The sequence below is a fragment of the Tupaia chinensis genome, unplaced genomic scaffold (assembly GCF_000334495.1).
Source record: "Tupaia chinensis unplaced genomic scaffold, TupChi_1.0 Scaffold145147_1, whole genome shotgun sequence".
Lineage (NCBI taxonomy): Eukaryota > Metazoa > Chordata > Mammalia > Scandentia > Tupaiidae > Tupaia > Tupaia belangeri.
In genome coordinates, this window is record NW_006205007.1 from 2,994,285 (window position 1) to 3,018,151 (window position 23,867).

The 23,867-nt window shown below is 36.8% G+C and overlaps 1 protein-coding gene across 7 annotated transcripts in view; it reads right to left on the reverse strand.

The window, feature by feature from the left end:
- MEF2C (myocyte enhancer factor 2C) overlaps window positions 1–23,479 on the reverse strand; it is a 183,404-nt gene extending 159,925 nt beyond the window's left edge. For 4 of the 7 annotated variants that reach the window (XM_006167814.3, XM_027767999.1, XM_006167812.3 and 1 more), the window contains exon 1: window positions 23,290–23,478. The gene's annotated coding sequence lies outside the window, so the exon portion shown is untranslated. Of the gene's footprint in view, window positions 1–23,289 lie in introns of all 7 variants that reach the window. The other 3 variants (XM_027767998.1, XM_027768000.1, XM_006167813.3) reach the window with 3 other exon arrangements.
- Between the last annotated feature and the right edge of the window lie 388 nt (window positions 23,480–23,867).

The following is a 23,867-nucleotide window of genomic DNA, read 5'->3' on the forward strand; positions in this document are numbered from 1 at the left end:
CCTTAACATTTTCCCCACTGAGAACCACAGAACCAAATAAAGCGTGTTTGGTTTGTTGTTGTTGTTTTGTTTTTAGAACTACTTTTTTCCCTCTTTAAAAAATGTCACATTCCAAGCATACCTCTCAAACAGTCTTAGGTCAGGTCTGTGTGCCAACTGCTAGGTCAGTCAGGCTCAGTCAGCAGGTGGCCTGCTCATCCGAGCCCTGCAGCCAGGCTCTGGAAGCTTCTACTGCACCACGTGCGTGACATTAAGATGATCCACAGCAATCCTGCAAGACTACATTTTAAGTAGAGCTTCCAATTTGCTGTGGTTGGCATGACCTAATTTTGGCTCAAAAGGTATGTTTTTTATTTTCCCCCCTCCTCTCTGGGTTTCACTGACTACACATTGAAGAAAAAAAATTACGTTCTTAAAGAGATTCTTACTTTCCTCTGCTTAAGGAAATTTAGGGAATTTAACAACTGTTGGCCTCTGGCTAATACCCAAACTAAAGTCTTTTTCTAGCTTCGCCTACATCTTGACCCCTCATGCCAAATACTTAGGCAGTCTATTTATAAAGTTCATCACTTCCCCCGTTACTTCATCTTTAGAAATGCCAATAATTTAGAAAGTGGAATGATGCAGCTGGTCTCATAAACTGGGAAAGACAGGTTCTCTGGAAGAGATCATTTCTGTTACAACTTAAATCAACTTATTTTCTTCTCGATTCTATAGTTAGGAGAAAAGTAATATGAACATTCCACGTTTACTTTGCATTGGTTTTCATAGATGCTTCAAAGTTTTAGAGATTTTTAATATCTGTTAACAGTAGTTCGTAATCTGACTATGGTGGACTTGCTTTGGACACTTAAAAACGAACAGACACGGATACCTAGACCTAGACAGACTAATGAAATAAAAATTGTTGGTGCTGATTCCTGGACACTGCCATTGTTCCTCAACAGAAGCCAGACCTGAAATTCACTGTATTAAACTCTTTTGGAAATATAACACCCAATACAGATATCTTATTGCATTATTTCGCTTGGATGTAGCATGCTCTTGAAAATGACTATCTAGTCATTTCTGAGCTGATTCACCTAAAAAGCCTCTGCAATAGTAGCTACTGCCTGATATGAGAGAGAATTCATAACTTCACTGATTCTCAACAGATTTATAAATTACAATCCTAGAAAGCTCTGCCTCTCTAGGCTAAGACGGTCCTAGTGAATATATCCTTTTTCAGCAGAACCGGTATTGGGGGCTTCCTAGAGTTTAAAAAAAATAAATTGTTTTCACCTGAATTGGATTGAATCTTTGGAGAGTTTCCAGTTGTATTAAAAATATATATGAAGTTCAACTTATGATATTTACTGACTTGTAAATCTCCAATAATACACTAATTGAATTCAATGCTGTGCAGTTAATTTACTTGAGGTGATAATTTTCTAATTGCATGCATGATGTTAATGTATTACCTAAGATCAAATTCACTGCATTTTATGACTTTCAAAAAAGTCATCTCATTAGATCAAAGTTCTCAGTCTTTCATAATTAACTCTAGTCACTGGGAAATGATATTATTGAGTAGTACAGTCCGGTTCCCCCACCACCTTCCAAGCATCCACGTGGGATTACTGCAGGAAGGATCTGGATTGTGGAGACAACAGCTAGCTGCTGGAAACAAAAGGCTGTTTAGACTTGGAATTTTGTTCCCTCATGTAACAGATCATCTAACCCTTTGTACGTCACAATGGATGTGGTTCATTTTATGGCAAGGCTTCCTAGGAAATAAATAGAACATTTTCCCATATAACTAGTGAAATAATACTGTTATTTCCTTGTCATTTCTGTCTCCTGTCACATGCGTATGTATATATTTGCGATATCTTCAAAAAGTACATGGAAAATAAACATTATGAAAAAAATCTATGCATTGGGCCAGCAGGTGGCATGGTAGTTAAAGTGCTGGAACCTACATGGCCCACTCTGCAGTTGGAATCCCTATCTGGAAGATTGAAAAACACACTGGGTGCATGTGTATGGATGCCCAAAATCCTGACAGAAGAATGGAAGAGAAGAGATAACAACATGGCCTTCCCCCATGAGGGAGGTGATTTCTCACTTTCTCTCTCTCTCTCTGTCTCTCTCTGGTAAGCAAATGCACCCTATGGGGGAAAAAAATTTAAAAAAAAAGTGTTGATTTAAAAATTTTTTGAACCAAAATAATCAGTTTAGTGAACTTCTTGAAGTTCCTTTATACAAGCATGCACACACACACACACACACACACACACACATATGTTCTATACATTTGTTGGCAACAGAAGAGACAAGCTCTGTTTCTCGATGGTTTGCTATGTTTTATAAATTTATTCATTTTTATTTTGAATACCTTTAATAAAGTTCCTCTAACATACACAAGATTTTTTTCCCTAAGGATACATCACTCGAGTCCTTTTATTTATTCATTCTTGCTGTTTTAGAACAAGAAGGAAGAAAATGTAGAAATGCCATTACATTTTTTTAAAAAATTACCTTTGTAAAAGGTAAAAATGGGTTTTTACCATACAAAGTACCCTTGGCTATCTCCCTGATGGTGCTCTTCTCTCTCATTCATGACTTGTCAAAGCGGTGGACTGCAGGGGAGGGCCTGGATCAGGCCATCCTTCCTTTCAGCTGTGCCGAGGAAATAGCGTATGAATGGACATGGAGGAGGACAGTCCTCCGAGTCACCCCACGATCCAGAGCATTGAGCGTGTGGCATACCAGAGAACAGAAAGGGGATTAGTTCTGTGCTTCCTACTTCAAGTACCATCTTCACAGCTCCATTAGCTGCCCCCAATTTCAACAGAACCCGAAGTCCTGACAAGGTCTGGGAAACTTTTCTGAAGGCAGAAGCAGAGCTGTGAGTATGGCAGGCCATATTTAAAACAAAGTATGAAAACCTGTTATCCTTTCCAAAGCACCCTTTCCAGAATACTGCTAGGATTAAAAATAATAAGAAGCGGTATTTATTGATTCCATAAGTGTGTGTATGTGTGAAAGAGAGAGAGAGACAGAGGAGAGAGAGGAGAGAAAATCCTCAATAGACTGGATACTGTGACACCCGCCCCCCCGCCCCAGCTTCAGTCAGCCTAGATCTCGGGCATGCACGTGTTTGGTGTACTCAGGGAGGTCTCTGGACACAAACATGGAACTTTCCAGGAGAGTCAGTCTGTCAAAGTATCCCATTTTACCACTGCACCAACATCCAGCCCCAGTACTGCCAGGATTTACCTCATAATTTAAGATTGACTTGAGATGTCCTTTTCTCTACAAAAGACTGTGCTGTCTAGTCACCTCACGAAAGAGTGGACCATCACTCAAGGATTCACTTCCCCTTCAACATCCCTTTAGTATCATACTTATTACATTATGCTGAGGATTGGGCTTGTCACGGTGGTATCTCTCATCAGACTGAATTCCTCAGGTCGAAATCCCCATCTTTCACCCTAGTACCCCTATTGCCTAGCAAGCCACCCCCATTAAACACTTGACAAATGAGCCGCTGATGAGTAAGTTCATGGTCGATGTCCAAGAGGAAGTGCCGAGGAATCGCAACAGATATTTGATGGGCAGAGCCCAAAGAAGTTTCAGGTTTTATGCTTATTTGTTTCTGTAGTTTGCAGAATACGAGGAGCTGTATATCCTAGTTGGAGATGAATTATTTTGAAATACACGTGATGATTAAGTAGAGTCATTACAGTTGCAGGACTCCAGGACTGACTCTTCCTGCCTCACTTAAACTTTGCAATCACTGGCCAGCCCCTTCCGGAGGCGACCACCACTATACTCTCTACTTCCAAGTTCTACTCTTTCAGAGTTCTCATATATGTGGGATCAAATGATATTCATCTCTCTGTGCCTGGCTGATTTCACTTAACATGATGTCCTTTAGACACATCCGTGTTGCAAATGACATAATTTCCTGTCCTTTTTTAAATTTATTTTTGTGGCTGAATAGTGTTCCATTGGATATGAAACGTTTTCACAACAAAGAAATAATAAATATTGGCTTGATTTGATTATTTTACAATGTATACATGGATCAAATCAATATATTGTACCCATTAAATATACACACATGGATGACCACACTGCAATCCCTTCTCCTCCATTCTCCTCTCAGGATTTTCGGCACACACACACACAACCAGATTGAGTTTCAAGCCACCAAGCCTGGGACTCAAACTGTGGTCAGCCAAGTGGGAGTCCAGTGACATAACCATTATGCCATCTATTGATCCCACTTTATGGAATCTTAAGAGTTGGAAAGGTCCAAAGAGGAAGCTTGGACAATTCTAGTCAAAATCACATTAGGAAGTAGACATAACTGGCCTCAATGGCTTGGTTACAAAATAAAAAATGAACACTGAGCATTACCAGGCACCTTAATACTGCATGAAGTACACAAAACTCCCCACTGTTGGGCACTACGAAGTGACATGGAGGCCTTCTGTCACTGTAACCAATTAATTCCAACTAACACATTGAATTCCCAAGTCTCCTAGTCACATTTCTAATAAAAGCATTTTTAAATCCAGAGAACATAGATTATTTTGGTGTTTGCCTGGAAATCCAAACAAGCATTTTATTCTCTTCAACAGGGACACAAAGCGGAACCAAATGCAGTTACTAATACGAACTATGGAAATTTGGCAAGGAATCTATGACATTAAAGCATGGTAGCTATTAATTTTGAAGTCCCAAGCTTATACGTTTGGTAATTCAGAAATATCTGCGTCTCATTTGACCTCTGGCCAGCCTTGCTGTCCTCACTTTTAATCAAGAGCAAGGCAATGCTTTATGAAAAACAAGGCAACTGTTTATTAGAGAAAAGAAAGTTCATATTGTTTCTCAGAGTAAAATTCTAAAAGTTACCCTTTTCCCTTTTCAAAGGTTTTTTACTGAACCCAGGAATATTCAGTTAAAAACTAAAAGCCATGTGTTTGATGAATAAACTTGATATATTTCCTGATCTCCAAGTGTAATGCGACTTGTTCTCATAACTCATCAGTAATTATTTCATATTTGTTTCTGGATTTAAGGTGTTGTATTTTTTAAATTTAATTTTAATTTTTATATTTTTGCCATACGGCACATGCTCTCACCAGAGAGAGAGACAGACAGAAAGAGAGAAAGTGAGAAATCATCCACCGACCCAAGAGAAGATGAGCACCCTGCAATCCGCTCTTCTTATTCTCCTCTCTAGATTTCGGGCACGCACTCATACATGCCTGGTATGCTTTTTAAGCTGCTACAACTCCAACTGCTCAGTTAGACATGTGGGATTCAGCACCTTCATTACCACATCACCCATTGGCTTGTAGTTTTTAAAACTTTAACGTTTTTTTAATTTATTTTTTTTTTCATTAGAGACAGACAGAAAGAGACCCTTAGGGACTTCACATTACAATACGCCCCAGCCTCAGTCAGCCTGGATCACGGGCATGTGAGAACGTGGTATATTCAGTGAGGTCTCTGGGTGTGAACCTAGAACCTTTCCATGTGGATCAGCATCACTGAGCTTTGCAGTACAATGGTGCCCCTGCCTAGCCCCTGTTTTAAACTACAAAGAGGAAATTAAAAGGTGTGTTTAAATTTGATGTCTCCATAATATCCATTTGCACTCATTAAATGAACTCCTGAAATCCACTTAATTTCCATATATTGACACTGTTATATGGCTCATAATTTTATATCAAAACTGTGGAAGTTAGGATGATTAGTAAAGGGAAATGTGCAACATTCAAAACAGCGCAAGAAGCAGGAGCAGAGTGAAGATCACTAGGTTGTGACGCCATAAATGGGATGTGCACATTCGCGCTAAAACCATAACTGACAAAAGATCTATTTTCACAATAACACCCTACTTATAAAAAGATCTATGGAATCATTGATAAAAGTGATTTCTCCCTCTGGGTTAAGAATATGGAACTATATCACAGACCAAGAGTTAATTCACTTCTCTTTAAAAGCCAAGCTAATGTATTTATACAACATAGTCATAATGTCATTACAAAGATACTTTTCCCCAAAATGCCATGTAAAATTGAGATGCAGTAGTTTTTTGTTGTTGTTGTTGTGTTTGTTTTTTTCTTTTCTAATGAAGGAGAGGCTATATGTGAGATTTCAGCATCGCGGGCAAGAGTGTGGACCCTGGAGACGTGACCACCTGGGTTGAAGATCGAGCTCTGCCACTAACTGGGTAACTTTAAGCAAGTTACTTTATCAATTTTTGCCTTAGCTTGTTCATCTGTAAAATGGGAATAATCACAGTACCTATCTCATTAGATTTTGAGGTATAAATAAGTTAATGCTTATAAAGCCTCGGGCCCTTAGAACACTGTCCAAGTATACAGGAAGCTCTCAAAAAATGTTAGCTGTGATTTTTATTAAAAGGTTTTCAAAAATAATTTTTTTTCTACTTTTGCTATACGGCACGTGTGCTAATTGGGGAGAGGGAGATGGAAAGAGAGAGGAGAGTGAGAAAGTATCCTCCCGGGGGCATGATCATGTCAATCTCTTCTCTCAGGGTTTTAGGAACATGTGCACAAATGCCCAGCGCGTTTCTCAAGGTATTGGGCTGAGACTTGAACTGCACAGTTGGCCATGTGGGAGTCAGCCATCTTAAACCAAGCCACCTGGATGTTCCTGTTTTTAAATTTTGTATTTTGATATATATACTTTTTAATTGTCAGAGGGTACCTGTGAGACAACGAGAGAGCACGTGTAAGAAAGCAACCCTTAACCGGATATGGTCATACTACACTCCCTTTTCCTCTATTTCTTCATGCCATAAGGATCTGGGACATGCGCACACATGCCTGGAGTGTTTTTCGAGTTGCCAGGCCTGGTGTTCAAACTGTTGGTCAGCCACATGGGATCTGGATCCCTTACCTGCTAGACCAGCCCAGCTGTGTTTTGTATCTAAGAATAATTATAACTAATAATACTTTCAAATTAACAACATAAGCTTTTCTGACATATCATAGAACTTACTAGAATTATTACAGATATCTTCAGTAGTGACACTGGAAGAAAGTGAGAGCGGAATTCCTAAGTTACAGTTGAAAGTATCAATTATATTTATAGATCAGTCTTACTACCAACCAGCAAGCCGGAAAGAATTGAAAACCAACTGGTCAACATATGTTGATGCAGATGGAAAAATGATACAACTGTCTTTAAATTCCCTGAAGAAAGCTGAGTGGAGAGCCTTCTGGTCACTGTAGTCCAACCTATCATTACGCGTGCAGTGAGATTCTTTGATGGGTTTCTTAGTCTATGAATAATACATATTTTGGGGACAGCTTCACAAAAATAATCTGTCTGCTCCTAAAAGACCTATGACTAAGCAAATATAATGGAAGAATTACCTCCCAACCACAAAGGACGGTTGGTGCCTCCCAATCCACTATGTTGGAAATCAAGGCAAGGGCAAAATTCTGACAAATATTTTTTGGGATAAAATCGCTCCAGAGTTCATATCCTGGAGAACCAGGAAAATTTCAAAACTGTTCATTTTTAATTTTTTAAAAACAAAGGGTGGGGGGGAGGATCTGATTATTTCCTTATAAGGCATTATTGAATGTAAAAGCCTATCCTTCTAGAGGGTCAATATTTACAACTGTTACACAAGGCAAACATATTTACAAATATTCAAGTTCTGTGAATCCTGCTAAAAAGAGCAAGCTTCCCCACTCCAAACCTCAATGAAATTCAGGATTATATTTATACTTTTGAGTGATAAACAGAGAATTTTGAAGGTTAGTAATTCAGGATAAGTATAACTAGGGTTGCCTATGGAGTTCTGTCCTAAATTATCTTATATATATATATGTTATTTGAATTGTAACAAGATTAAAGATTCTGTTTATTCTTCAAACCTGTGTGATCTCCTCCTCTCATACTGGCAGTGGTTAATGAAGCTAAATCTACCCTCTTGTAACATGCTACAATTCTCCCCTCCCCACCTCTGATGACTTTGAAGGGAACAGGGAGAGTTTTTGACATCCCTTGGGATTCCACCTGAACACAAACCATTCATCATTTGTGATTTTTGCCTTTCATGCCAACAACAAATATGCAGGATGATTAAGCAATTCAAATACCTAAAGATTAGTTAAAAACTAAAGTTATCTGACACATAAAATCATGGATAAAGTAAAATGCCGGCAGGAAAAACTAAATTCCAGAACTATCTTCATGACTCATCTTAAATACATGTGCTATGTGCAAATAACCAAAATCATACAAACAACTTAGGCATGTATACACTATAGTACTGGAAGTATAGTGAACAAGAGTCCCCCTTGTTTAGGAATTAAGAAAATATACTATCATATTTACCAGATACGACTCTACAAACATATTTCAGTAATTTATATGATGTGACAACAGTGCCAATGAGTTCCAACTGTAAATTATTTTCTTCCGAAAGTGTGCAAGGTTGTTTCAAAATGGTCTTGGTTTATATTGCTTTAGTAGTCTGTGTGTGACATTACATACATTTCATAACCAAAAAAATTTCTGACATACATGATCCCATTCTAATCTATTTCATAAATTTTCTTTATGTAGAGGTCTAAAATGGGTTTACACATGTATAAATTAATGCGTAATTTGTGTAAGTTACCATTCCATAACACAGTTTCTTAATCTGCATTTTTTAGTTTATGTGAATTATAACTTTGATTTAAAAAAAGTTTAATTTTCCTGAGCTTTGAGCCGTTCCTCAAGTCAAAAATTATTTCGAAAACCTAAAATGAGCATGTAACTGCTAGCACTTTCTAAAGCTTTCCGATTCAGGAAGATATTTAAATACCGTGAGATGTACACAAACTATACATCTGTCCATTATCTATTTGCCTGTGGATATGTATGTGGTATATAAGAGGATTTGAAACAAGTCTGTGGAAAAACTGGAATTAATGTATGAGTTTACATCAGTGTAAACATTTTTGAAATCCATGCACAGTTTTATCAAAATCCACATTTTCTATGACCTTTTTGAAGGCCCCCTTTCACTTACTACACATACTTGAAACTTCAGGTTCTGCTAACTTGGTAAGCTCATTAATTCAGGAACGAATGCAGGCTCCTCTGCCCAACTTCCTTTTTGTCTATATAAAACCAGAGAAAGTAAACAACAAAAAACCTGAAATTTGTATTATTATGAGTAGTCGATAAGAATAAACTTTAATGAACAAAAATTAAGTTCAGAAATATTTACTTATTAGGCTTTTAAAACATGACCGTCTAAAAGAAATAACATCTTGGGGAAAGTACAGTTCGCAAGTGTCTCTACGCAGAGTAAGAATCTACTTGATAGTTCAGTTACTTTTGTTTTAATTTAGTGGTGTCAAAGACTTAACGAAAGGAATATTATTTATCAAGTCAATCACTGATACTTATGACTACAATAATAAATAATCTATCAAAAATATCTTTAAAATAAAGCTTTGATTTGGATAGGAAAAGAGATGTGCTTTTAGGATGAGGATAGATATCTATTTAAAAATTATGCAGTAAATTTCACAATTGGAAACTTAATGATTTTACTGAAAAAATGGGTGGTTTATTTGAAACATTACTATAAAACTCCACTCTTAAATTGAAATATATCTCTTTATTGAAGATGTCTGTAAACTTGATTTTTTTAAAATTTTTAATGGAAAGTAAGTAAGTAGTCATTTGGGTTAAAGCTTCTGGCCTATGAATATTATAAAAGTTTCTTAGAAATCTCTTAAGGATTGAGTACAATAAAACTAGGGCAACGCATATATTCTCAGTTACTCTTTAAAAAAAAAAAACCTGTAAAAGTGACTATAGTGGCATGTTCTGACACATTCTTTTCATAAACCAAACCCTGTTAGTGACAGTAGAACAGATTGTGTGCATCTGCTGGGAACGAGCCAGATGACAGTGGAAAAACGCACATGGATACCTTGGCACAGCAAATAAAAAATGGAGAAAAAAAGACCTGGAAGAGAAAGTGCTCAACTTTAATTGAAACATTCTTTCCAACATGATGAGCATCATCCAACCACCTCTTGTAGTCTGTCAATTTTATATAGAAGAACGTGTTTTAAAAGGGTCCTTTGTAAATTAGAGCCGTTTTGTCCTCTTACAACACCGCATATCAACTTGGGTTTGAATCATTTCTTCAAATTATGCAAATATGCTATGAGTCAGGGCACTAAATGAGGCCAAACAATTTCTCCTTAGTCTGATACAAGGGCACTAAACTTTGAAATAACCTTTAAAGTTCAAGTCTAATTCTAAATACCTGGGCGAAGTTTTTGCATTATGTTGAGTATTTTATTGCCAAGTACCAAAGATGCCACAATTCAAATATTCTGCAAATGTGACTATTGTAAACGTTGTTTGCACTCTATCGTGCTATATTATTTTATTTTATGCTGATCAACCACAGTATTGTTTAAACAGTTGGCTCAACAGCAGTTGAAAGGTCCATACATAAAAGCAAATGTGCTTCTATAAATCATATCAGGAAGTTCTCTTCGATGCTCTGATTACAATGAAAATTTATTCTATACAGTATACAATGCAAATTTTAAACTGGAGATGAAGTTGTCTAATAGATTAGTAGTCTGACTGAAGCAGCTGCAGTGAAAAAAAAAAATTCTGGTGATTAACAGCCATTTTCCAGTAATCATAACCCTGGAAAAGGCTACTAAGTAGGGGGAGGGGGTTGCAGATGGGAATAATTCTCTAAGCCCATGTGCCTTAGAGGGCTCCATCATCTTCATGCAGACTTATTATTATTATTATTATTTTTAAATTAAAGCTTTTAGAGGCATCCTTGATTGCAGTGTTGGGAGCTGTCCATGCTGTTTTACCACAGGGAAGTCCACTCTGCAAGTATTCCTTGCACTGAGCACTCTTTACCCAGGCATTAAAACAGGGTTAGAGAAGAAAGCGAAAATGTAAGGTGCATGCTGGAGCGGTTACTCAAAAGCATGAGAACAATTTCCAGTGGCTGCAACGCCCCCGGCTGTATAAACTGAGCAGGCCTCTTCAACACTATCATCTAAAATACAATTTTGGTGGGGGGGAATGAATCTAAAAGCTGAATGAAGAGTGGTGAGCAGTCTCGGACACCAGACATATTCCCATTTTCATCCATCTATTACCTAAATTTGTTTATTCATGTCACTAAAAGGTGTAATCATCAGGTCAAATTCTGCATTTTCTGTATATTATGTTTCTTCCATCGTGAACAAAAATACCCAAATTAAGATAAATTTGTTTGTTCACCATCTCAAAATTGATAAACTTTGGTTATAATGAACAATCCCTCAAGTCAGGAGAAAAGAAATAGGACAACAGGCATACCATTTACTTGACTTATCCTTTAGCTATTCAAGTTGAAAAGGTACTTTCTCTTTAGGAGTAAGTGCAATTCATTCACGTAGTCTCTAAGTACCTATGAATAGCTACTGTACACAAGAGTGCTTATGAAGGAATATAAAAATCAGATAAATAATACCCATTCTTCATAAGTTACTTCTATCTCCACATACAATGAAATCGTATACTAAGAAAAATAAATGAGGAATGTTATTCTATCTTTCAGAAGTGGGCAATACTAGTGCTAAGAAGAATCTTTAGAATTCTCGGTGAACATATTTTCACCATTAAAACCACTTAGTAACTCAATGTAGATCAAGCACTGCCTCCAAATTGAACTTTTTATTAAAATTAAGCAATAATCTTTCTGGAATTCAAAATTTTCAATAAATGGCTTTTAAAACTCATGGATGGAATGATTTTGTCTTTAATCTCTTTTCTGGCTCTAAAAAGAATACCTTTAATAACATCTGACTGTAAAGGTTTTGATTTTCTTGGAGAAGGAAGTATATCGTACTTAGTAATCATTAGACTTGACCTAATATAGTATTAGAATTAAGAGACATGCCCTGAAAGCAACTCAATTTTAGTGGTTTGAAAGTATTATTTAAAAAAATTCAAAATAATTATCCCACTCAGCATTTCTAAGTGAACATCATTAGCAGGAAGATAAAATGATCAAAAGATAGTGTGGTGCTATGATAATTCAATAATAATGACTGATCACTTACTACGCCATTAGACGTCTTATCCTGTTTCATCTTTCCAAAAACTCTAAGAGGTGGGTGCTATTACCATCCCCATTTTACAGACGCTTGAACTGAGGCTTTCTGGCGGTTAAACAGTCTGCCTAAAGCCACTAACCTCCCCAATGGGAGGCTGTCTTTTGACCCCAATTGTGTTCCTTGTTTTTAATCATTACACTCTATCACTAATGGCACACTTGTCTGATAGTACATTTATGTATAATAAGAGAAATGAAATGAAGTATAGCAGTGGAGTCTTCAAACTTTTTGGTTTTGTTCTCTCTCTTGAGTTCATCTTCACCATCTCACACTTTGCGTATTTCACTCTCGAGGCTCTTCCCCACCTGGACTACCTGCTCCCGGTCCTCTCCGCACACATCCATTGGAAGTTTGGCCCAACAAGTCATAGAGCACCAAGAAAGCCAGTTTGATGCAACTCGTACAATAACTACTACCAGTCAAGTTTTCTGAATACTGTGCATTTTCGCTGCGGATACAGCATCGTTGTCTCTAAAGTCAGCAGTGCCCTAAAAAGACATTACCCTGTAACCTTTATTATGTCAAAATCAGTGGCTGGAGGTCTCTTTAGACATGGCATTGGGCTGTGATGAACCACATCAATCTCTCAAGCATAAGGAGGTAAGCTAGCACCTGAAATGGTTCTGTGATCTTACTGTGTAGTCCAAACAAGTTAAAAGTGCACATCTGTTCACAATACCACATATTTTGGAGCAAGAAGGGAGTTAAGAGAAAATCCAAAAGCAATACAAATTGAAAAAAAAAAAAAAAGAAAGGGTAGAGTTAACTTTCCAAAAACTCTAAGAGGTGGGTGCTATTACCATCCCCATTTTACAGACGCTTGAACTGAGGCTTTCTGGCGGTTAAACAGTCTGCCTAAAGCCACTAACCTCCCCAATGGGAGGCTGTCTTTTGACCCCAATTGTGTTCCTTGTTTTTAATCATTACACTCTATCACTAATGGCACACTTGTCTGATAGTACATTTATGTATAATAAGAGAAATGAAATGAAGTATAGCAGTGGAGTCTTCAAACTTTTTGGTTTTGTTCTCTCTCTTGAGTTCATCTTCACCATCTCACACTTTGCGTATTTCACTCTCGAGGCTCTTCCCCACCTGGACTACCTGCTCCCGGTCCTCTCCGCACACATCCATTGGAAGTTTGGCCCAACAAGTCATAGAGCACCAAGAAAGCCAGTTTGATGCAACTCGTACAATAACTACTACCAGTCAAGTTTTCTGAATACTGTGCATTTTCGCTGCGGATACAGCATCGTTGTCTCTAAAGTCAGCAGTGCCCTAAAAAGACATTACCCTGTAACCTTTATTATGTCAAAATCAGTGGCTGGAGGTCTCTTTAGACATGGCATTGGGCTGTGATGAACCACATCAATCTCTCAAGCATAAGGAGGTAAGCTAGCACCTGAAATGGTTCTGTGATCTTACTGTGTAGTCCAAACAAGTTAAAAGTGCACATCTGTTCACAATACCACATATTTTGGAGCAAGAAGGGAGTTAAGAGAAAATCCAAAAGCAATACAAATTGAAAAAAAAAAAAAAAAAGAAAGGGTAGAGTTAAAAAATCCTTGATTTTTGGAAGCTATAAAATGAGAGAAAGGCACGGTAGAGTCACACAGCGGTCACTCAAGCAAGATCAGACACTCCTACAAGGGACATTGCCAATTCATTTCAACTAAAGGGTTACAACAAACCTAGGAATGGCTACTGAGTAGCAGCCACAGCCTTTGCAAATATATTAATGTCATCATGAAAATTTCTTTTTGTTTTATGAGAGGGGAAAAAATTCAAATGTGTAAGAAAACCACAGTCAAAATTATTTCTTTAACCTTTAACCTATACAGGCTCTAAGTGGGCTTCCAATAAATACTAGAAATGAACAAATAGATACTTTTAAAAATAGCCAGGTTTATTAGCCTTCATTTAGTGAAGAAAAATAATTCAGAAGGAATAAGGTCTGGATTTAGATCTTTTTAACATACTAATATTAACTGTTACAGAATACAGGTGAAAAGATCTGCTTTCTAGACCACATAAGCCTTTAAAACTGAAAGACCACCCACCAACTTAACAAGGCTCTTCAACTATAGATGGAAATCAGGCACCTTAAAGAAGTAATTGTAATTTATCGGTTAACCCAGGTGAAAATTTCTAAAATTCTTAACCAAGGAATTAACTACTGGGTGAACCTCTAAGAAATTCACATTTTAATGGGTATTTTCTATTTTAAAAATTTTCCATAAGGTACACATGTTCAGCAGTTGAAACTTTACAATGTGTTTAACAGTATTTATCAAAGGGTGATGATTCAAATTATCCTACTATTTCAAAGTGTTCCATGGAAATAAAGAAATCTCATACCAAATCCTAAATAAAACACAGTTTTAAAGGCTTCATGTATCTTTAAATAGGATGTCTAATTTTGTAAAAAAATAAATGTAAAATACTATTGATGCCTATATATATATTAGCATATGCAAAAAAAGAAAAAGTTTTGTCATTTTTTTCCCCTCTTGCTCACAGTCCCTGGAAGGGTGGTACAGGATACTTACCCATCACAAAACATCTACAACAGGAATGCACCACTGTGCGCATATTCTTATCAACTCTCTTTTAAATTTTTTAAGATCCATGTTTGATTAATTTGTTAACCTTTTATAGGCAAACATTTACAATGCTTTTGATCATTTAAACAGAATTACCTTTCTTCCCTATTTTAAAGAGAAATTAAATCCCATTTCACTATTGGTTTGATGTGGTGAATTTTACATAGGCAACGATTAATTGGTTTAGTGTATTAATGACTAAACTAACATTCATATACTATGCACATACTGCAAAATCAAAAGTTTAAAATAGAATTGGAACAGATAATGATGACATAGCCACACTTTCTATTGAAGGCTCCAATAGACTACATCTCTGAAGGAGAAGGTTGGTTTTAGAAAGGTGTGTGGCAATAATCTGACTGCACCTCACCAAATGAAAATTCTGCTACTGGCTTAAAGGAGCCTTGGCAGCTCGAAATTATTTTTTAATAGAGTTTTTAAAAATCACACTGGTAACAAGTGAAAATGTAACTGATAATTAAAGGCTGCTATTCAACAATTTTGTACTTGATTTTTCAAAAATTACAAGTTTTCAGACTGCAGTTTCAAATGCAAGGAATATTAATGCAGATATTTAGAAGTCAATTTATTTTGCATGCTATTAAACACATTACTTACACTATTCCTATCAAACAGGGCTCGTAAACCAAATCTGAAAGCTAAAGCCCGCATCTTCTCTCTTTGTACTCTGTATTTTGATCTAATACTTAACAGTAAGTATTCATTAATAAAAATTATTGTAGCCCCACATAGTATGGTAGAATATGCTATTTCCCAAAAAAGTACAAAAATAAAAACCCTCTCTGTTAATTTACACCACAAATGACCTAACATATCTGAAATATAATGCAAAGGTTTCATTGAAAAACAAGTTACTTATTTTTTGTGTGCAAAACAAAAATATACAAATATCTGACCGGGCATATGAGTGCTGAAGGTGGGGATGGGGCAAGGTTTTGCTTCCTATCTCACATCTACTGTTTTATGCATTCTCAACTACTGTATGAGAAAAAGGGAAACATACTTAATCTCTGTTGCAGTTCACGTCTCAGTGACTTCAGAGACAGAATTTTCAGGTTGAAGAAGGGAAACATGCTTTTCCTTTCCCAAAGCTCCTGCCCAGGAAGAAGGCCCTCTGTTCCTTAGCCTATGCAGGGGGCAAAAAGGACATTACAGAGGGCTGAAATCACTCTGAGACAGAAGGGGGGAAGTTTGTGATGTGGCACTGTGCACTGTATCTGGTCTGCAGCCAGGAAGTTTTCATTTTGTAGCTCTGCTGCCAGTACCTGCTCTGCAGATTCAGGAAAAAAAAAATACATCAGAGCGCTACCTCAGAAACTGTGGATGTTACAAAGAATTAAAAGAGTTTATTTTTCTTTCTTTCTTCTGAGAGTAATTACTGTTTTTTAAAAAAGAAAAGAGTTGAAACTATAGTAACTGGAGGGTTTTTTTGTTTTGTTTTGTTTTTCTTTTTAAACTCCTCAAACTACCTTCCCACAAAACCATTTAAGTTAAATGGTACATTTACAGACTCACCTACATGAAGAATGTAACTTAAAACATCTGCTTAGACACATGCTTTCTGCTAAGATCTAAAAAGTGGCAAAATTTAAAAATATATTAGGGCCATTATATCTTAAAATGTGTGTTCCTGTGTGTACGTGTGAGTGTGTGTGTTCATTCATTAAAGAGATCTTTGACTGCAATTAGGTAGTTGGTCCTATAAAGGTTTCCTTGTGTGATCACAATTTCTAAAAATAAAATGCTCGAGTGAATATTTCTGCTAAATAATCATATCTTCAAAATTACTTTAAAGAAATCCCAATCCCTCCTGTTACATTAAGAATAATACCATCTTTCCATAATAAGCTCTGGTTGTTTACCTTATATAGGGTCAACAACCGATTAGAAGATAAAGCATAAACATCTTTTACTCTCTTAGGCAGTAGACAAATTCCCTAGTCTGTCCAGACTTATTTGTATGAGTGAATCTATTTTCTATTTTTGAAAAAAAAAAATATCTAAGCCAGTCTATCTTCAGGGTTCGGGGGTAAGCATGCGTTCTCTTGCTATTAGTCTAACTTGCTGAAAGAATCACAGCCATGTGTTTAAAGACCGGAATATAAAAAGCACATCACATTCTATCTAAGGACCATGTCCACCTCTTTCTATTCCAACATGCTAGTGCTCCATAGTATCTGAGAACAACTCATATGAATTCTTCATCTGCATCTTATCTATGACAACAAGATATAAGAAGAAAACCAGACCACACTCAGGATGCTATTTGGAAAAGGCAGTTCTCACCAGGGACTGCTTCAAAGATTGGTTTTTCTTCCGTCTCTAAAACAAATTTAAGGTGCTTTATTTAAATCATTGCTTGAAGACTTGCACTGTCATTCTACATGAATCGCAACCACTTGCAGGAGGAACAACATCGCTCCATTCATTTCAAATTTACGGCATTAAGAATTAATAAAGTCTCTATAGTGTCTGCATTATTAAAGAGTAATGATTCCAGCAGAAAACTGCCTGTAACAGGGTTACTGTTTTTATTGCTTGTAATGTCACCATTTTCTTTTGTAATGCCCTCTAAAGATTCTTTTCGCATGTACTTTGAACTTTGTTTACACTGATTGTATTTTAAAAATAAATAGATTTAACCTGGGCAACAGAAATGTACAGCGAATGCATTATGGTGATGACAAATAAGTGTTACTCATATCATCAACTGAAACTAAACCATGGATTTATATAACAGGTATCACACAGTTACAGGAGCATGACTTTTGGCAGTGAGCAGTAAACAACAAGGAAATGTGAAATACGACTTCCACTGGCTAGCCTTTCCTACAATCTTATTTATTACAATGGTATTCTTTGTCAGAGAAAATTCTTTAATTATTTTTCTTGCACAGACAAAAACAACATAAGAGCATCAATGCTATAGCATATAAAAGACAGTGATCGGGAATGAATGCTTCTAGCACCCTTTATGTCTTTATACCTCAAAATATCTGTAAAATAAGATTGTTACGATTTATATCTTGTTTTGAGCAAGACCGAAAGTGTTCTCTTGCACCTTACAGTCACTTTATACACAATGTTAAAAAGTACTAAAATGATAAAACTTATATAGGCCTGTTTTGGCATTCAGTGTGAGATAGGTTATCAATAAAAGCCACTTAAAGTAAAAAACAAAAAACAAAAATCATAAAACAAAAAACAAAAAACACCCACAGTTTCCTTTGCTCAAAAACTATAGCAGACCATTACACGTTATTTTCTTTCTCATGCTGCTATTCACTTACACACTGCATATTTGCTTCAGTTCTCCAAGGGAAGAAATGTGGCTCTTGTGGGAAAGGTCCACCCCTTTCTACATGTTTGCTTCCTTGAAGGAAAAGGAACACACCCCCTTACATTCTTTGAAATGTGTCCAACATGCACAGAATTGTAATACACTATATTAGTGACTAAATTAGAAAGTCTTAAGTGATAGTCAAGTTTTGTTAATATGCTGTGCAATTTGAATCCAGAGAACTAAATGATGCATACGTAGGTAACAGAAGTATAAACTAAGTTCAGTCTAGCATCTACACTTAGATGCTTAGAACCTTTAAAAGTGTCTGTGTTAGAGATCTGTGAATGCTTTTGTGCATGTGTGTAGTATAAGACAGCTCAGGATGAGGCCCATAAATGGTATAAGGTTTTGAGCGTGTCCTTTGAATTTAAGACCCATTAGGGGAATGCCCCCTCCCTTTCATAGATGTATTAAAGAAAAAAATATTCAGAAACTCAAGTATCCATCTTCCTAAGTAGAATCATAGAGTGTTTGCAATAACAGATTTATAAGAATAACACAAGTCTATGTACATCATCTTAATGACTAAAAACTCACACCAAAGTTGGTATCCACTCACTTCTACCTTATTAAGACAAGCGATGAGACAGGACAAATTGCATTCTAAAAGCCCCTTCTTTCCATTATGTAGAATAACACACTCTTGAAGCAAGTTTTTCTTTTTGTTCTTATTTTCTAATAAATGTAATGTATAGTACTCCGTATTTGTGGGAATGTGTATATCCATCTACTTTTATTTTTCTAGACCCTGTTTTTAATTCTACTTTTACATAGAAATTTGCAAATGTAAAGACAGAGTAGGCAAGGAAAAAAAAACTATCTCTTTTAGGATATTTTAGTGTTTAAATGAGATGGTTTGTTCCTTTGCAATTTGTTCATCGGACATTTCAGGAGGAACTCAGCTACATAATTTCCAGGCCTACAAAATGGAAGCTCTGTTGTTTTCCCTGCTTTACACTTGGAATAGAGTGAATATAAACAGTGTCTAGATATACTGCAACTGAAAGTAATAAACTTATTAAAACTTAGTAAGATATTGTTATGGTCAAAGAAAACCTGCAAGCATGTGCCACAAATCCACTCAGATGAAACATCTCATTCACTAAAATTTCCTATCTTATTATAATAATGCACAGGAAATTAAACACATAAATATTAATTTTATGTATCACAGAAGATGTAGGCAATGAAAATGCAATGTTTACATTTATGGGTGACTCATTAGTGTTTTATTGTGTGAAACACTAGGAGGCATCAGTTGGGTAAAAAAGGACTTCAATTTTAGCAGAAGCAAGAATTACTGCAGAGTTGAATATGTAAGAAGTTGGGGCTTTCAAAAATTTTTTTTATGTAAACTAAAACTTTATTCTTTGAAACTAACTCTCAAACATCGTATTTTATGAGATAGAATGATCTTTATATAACATTCAGAAAACATTACTTTATATATATGTATATAGGACTGATAAGTATCTATTACATTCAGATGTATGAATTTCATACATACATACGTAGTTACACATTTGTGTGGGGAAAATATCTGGTAACAGAGCAATCGAATAGATATTAACGATGATGCGTTTTCTGCTTAATTGTTCAATACCATGAGTATATGTTTTATTTCTGGCCAATTGTTTGGTACTCTTTACAATGTCTCTGAAAAATGCCTTATGCATTTAAGCCCTGCAGTAACTGTTTTGTGAAAGCAGACAACTTGGGATCTGCTCGGAAAGGGATGGAACTTAAAATTTCAGCAGTGAAGACATACATAAAAAGGCCATGTCTCCTCTTACTTCACTGGGGAAAGCCTGTCATTTGAAAACTGAGTTTTCCACTGTTTGAATGGCTCTTCATAATGATGAAGCAACAGGGTCGCAGTGGTACACTTATCTAGCCATCATGTGAAATTGGAGAGTCTTGCCATTCCTCAACAATCAGCTTTTATCTTCGACCTATCAAAATAACATGTGAACTGTGTAATCTGCCTTTTGTAAGGTGCAGAGACTCGGTTGTCGCTCCTGGTTTTGTGAATAGCCTCTGTAATCTGGTTTGATTTCCTAAAGATGACAGATCTCAGTGAACAGTCAAGCTTTACTGAGTGCAGGACAGTGCACGCGCTCAGGAGATTAAGGTACAGGACTGAGGACGGGATCTTAATCACCTATCATTCCACACGCAGCACACCAACTGAGTATCTGTGATGAAATCCTCTGGTGTCCAGGCAATCAACATATATGTGTAAGAAGAATACATGCATTTTATAAGTTTTAAATATTAATTTGCATCTTGTTTTCTCAAAGGATGTGCTTTTGATCGAAAAGTATAACTTTATTAATAATCTATTTATGGTCTACTCTGTGACCCTTAATTGCATATTAAACTCTTCGGTCTTGCTTTGAATCATGTCTTACAAGCCAGGGTTCTCTCTTTAATAACTATTTCTTTGTGTTATATAGCACAAAGATTGCTGCCCAGATATTTCCCCATTTCTGTCACTTTCTGAGATTTCATGAACTCGAAATATACCACACATTGAGTTGGGAAATAAACCACAAAATACACGACAGTAAACACAATAAAGTTTTAAAAGATAATGCTTACATGTGCTAGGAAGTTATTTAGTGCAGTTCTTTATAAAATAAATTTAAATACAATTAATCATTTATTAGAAAGAGATAGCTGTAGTGTTAAACAATTTATTGATTTGGCATAGTGAGGGCTAGAGAAAAAATTAATAGATAGCAGCAAATTTAAACCATGATACTTTTCCAAGATTCCATTTTGAATCACTAGATAGCCCTTTTCCCTATTGGAATGAACCATTTCCCCTCCAAGTTTTACAAAGCAAACATATTGACAAAGAAGAAAAAAGAAAAGGTGCCGCAATAAGTCCTCGTTACTAAAATTTCATGCAGTTATTTAGTGTTAATAGGTTTCTAGCCTAAAAAAGTTCATGTCTCTGAGTGCGTACTTTCAAAATGTGGATGGCTCAGGGAAAATGGAAAATTGACTTTTTATTATAAAATGTTCATTTGCTATCTACACCAAAAAATGCATATTTAATAAAAGTTACACCTTAATATTATCTTTCATTATAGACCACACACACAGCAGTCAAGATATAAGTAGCATAATTAATGAATGAAGTAAAACGCTGTCTTTACTAAGAAGTCTGAAAAATATGCCCAACATACCAAAGCTTTGTAAATTACATTAATACAAGACAGATTTTAATAAAGTTTAGTTCAACGTGAAGTAAAGGTATCTGTCAACTACTGTCTCCTTAACCTGACTGAGGAACCACATTTTAAACACACATTATATTTAAAGTGTGTCTTGATGAAAACTTTTAGAATTGGACTAGTCTTCTAACACATAGCTAAATGACCTTCCCTACAAATACAATGAGGTATGTGGCTGAAAAGATTTTTTTTTCCTCTTGAGATAGGATATTAGATAGGGAAATTTCATTTACCTATCATGTTTTGAATCCACTTGCTTTAAAACTTACTTCTCTTGATGTAATAATTTCACGTATACAGTAGAGGACGATTGCATGCTTCATAACTGTATTATCTTTAAGTGAAACTGTTGGAGATACCAAAACACTGCTTTTGCCACAATGGTACATACTGAACATGTTCAAAGACTAGCCAAAACTGACTATTTAAAAAAAATCACAGTAAGATATTTTAGTTTCAAAGTGGAGAGTGTTGAACTACTGAAAGCTAAAATAGCCATCCAATCTGAGGTTAAACGGGGTTCACAGGTGGTCACATTTCCAGGTCCTACTAAGTCTCCAGAGATTGGAGTTATTATACTTCACATAAACATCTTTACTCTGCCACCACAATTCCATTGCAAGGTGCCAGTGGAAAGGAGGCTGGTCACTTTTTTTTTTTTTGGCCTGGTATAACGTGGTGGCTGGAGTCTGCCTTACAGCATTTACAAAATCTATGCAGTCACAAAGCAGTTTATAAGACAGTTACTATTCGAGTTCGCATCGGATTCACAATAGTGAAACGCACTCTGTGTCAGAGCCATTCTGCACTGAGGACTGGTTAAAGAACTGGCAGAGAGCCTGACTCTACTTATGATACTGTCAGCATTTACATAGGAAGTATTTTATACAAAAGACACGCATTCCTACAACGTGAAGAAAAAGGGCTTCTTTTCCCAAATAACTACTGGACTAAGAAGAGTCAGAAATTATTCTGATATAAAATTTCCTTTCAGAATCAACGACCATGTTTTGGGCAGGAGAGAACATTAACATTAAATTTCAATACTTGCATAATATTTAGTACTATAATAAACAAGGTGCCATGCCTATTTATACTTTCTTTGTGCCAAACTTTATCACTGAGTTTGGTAACTTTCATCCAAAGTCCAAACAGAAGGCAATTTATGTGCCTTACCCTTGTGTGTTTTTTAAACAGCTCTGTACTGGACTTGACTGAAACAGCAATGCTCATGCTGAAATGTGAACAGGAATTGTGCAATGTATAGACTGCCACGGGCAGGGTGTTACTTTTTGTCCTCACCAGGAAGAAGCCCTCTATCAAGCCAGCACTTTGGGGAGAGGAGATGCACAAAGGTATACTCTGACAGCCAGCCGTGCTTCAGCTTAAACTAATCCCCAGCATTAGTGGCTCAGAAGCATAACCCTGGGCAAATCAGAGTCTTTGGGGGGACTCATGGGAGCATCTTTCCACAGTGAACTAACTACTAAATCTTAAAGCATCTACTTCAAGGTCACAGAACATTCTGTGAAACATTAAAACCCACCAGGCTCCACACGCTCCACCATATCAAACATGCTAATGACGTGAACTAACTTCATGAAACTTTAAACATACTGGTGTGACAGGAACAAGTCAGGAGTGATTTCAATAGCTGATGGCAAGCAGATATGACTATCTAAAAAGTTACTTTTAGCAACACACAAGGAAATCATGGAATCTAACGAAAAGAATGCACAACGAGCCTCAACTTCAGCTTTCGGGGGGGAAAAAAAAAGAAAAAGGAAAAAAAGCACAGGGATAGACCCAGTGCCAAGAAACAGATGGATACAGATTTCAGAGACAATACCCAGGCTATTTCTATTTCCTCGAGAAATGTCAGAGGTACTTACATGAAGGAAGACTCGATCAGATTAGTCCTTGGGATATTTTCCTTTCTTAAGAAAGAGAGAGAGAAATAATCTTTACTTCGTCCAGCCTTGAAGTGCTTCTCCACCTGATTCAAACATGCAGCCACGGCGACCCACACAGAACCTTCAAAGTCAATCCAATAGCAGCCCGAAGATGTCTGGGTGTACGCGTGTGCTCAAGTGTCTGTGACTGCGAGCCGAGCGAGCAGCGAGCTGGAGACGCTGTGTGCGTGTGTGCGCGCGCGCCGTGAGCGCGCGGGGGGTGGAGGCGCGCGCGGGGCCGCGCATTCGCGCGCGCCGAGGCCGCTCGGAAGAGGAGGAGGAGGAGGAAGGAGGAGGAGGAAGAGAAGGAGAAGGAGGAGGAGGAGAAAGTGGCTCTCAGCGGCCGCTCGGATGAAAAGTAACCAGACTCGTCCAGAAAACTGCGTCCAGGAAGGAAGTGACAGGAGACGAATGGGAAAAGGAGAGCAGCTCACAGCCTTTGAAACCTCGCGTAATAAAAGGCGGGGGTGGGGTGGGGGTGGAAGGATCCTGGGAGGAGAGGCGGAGGTGGCAGGGGA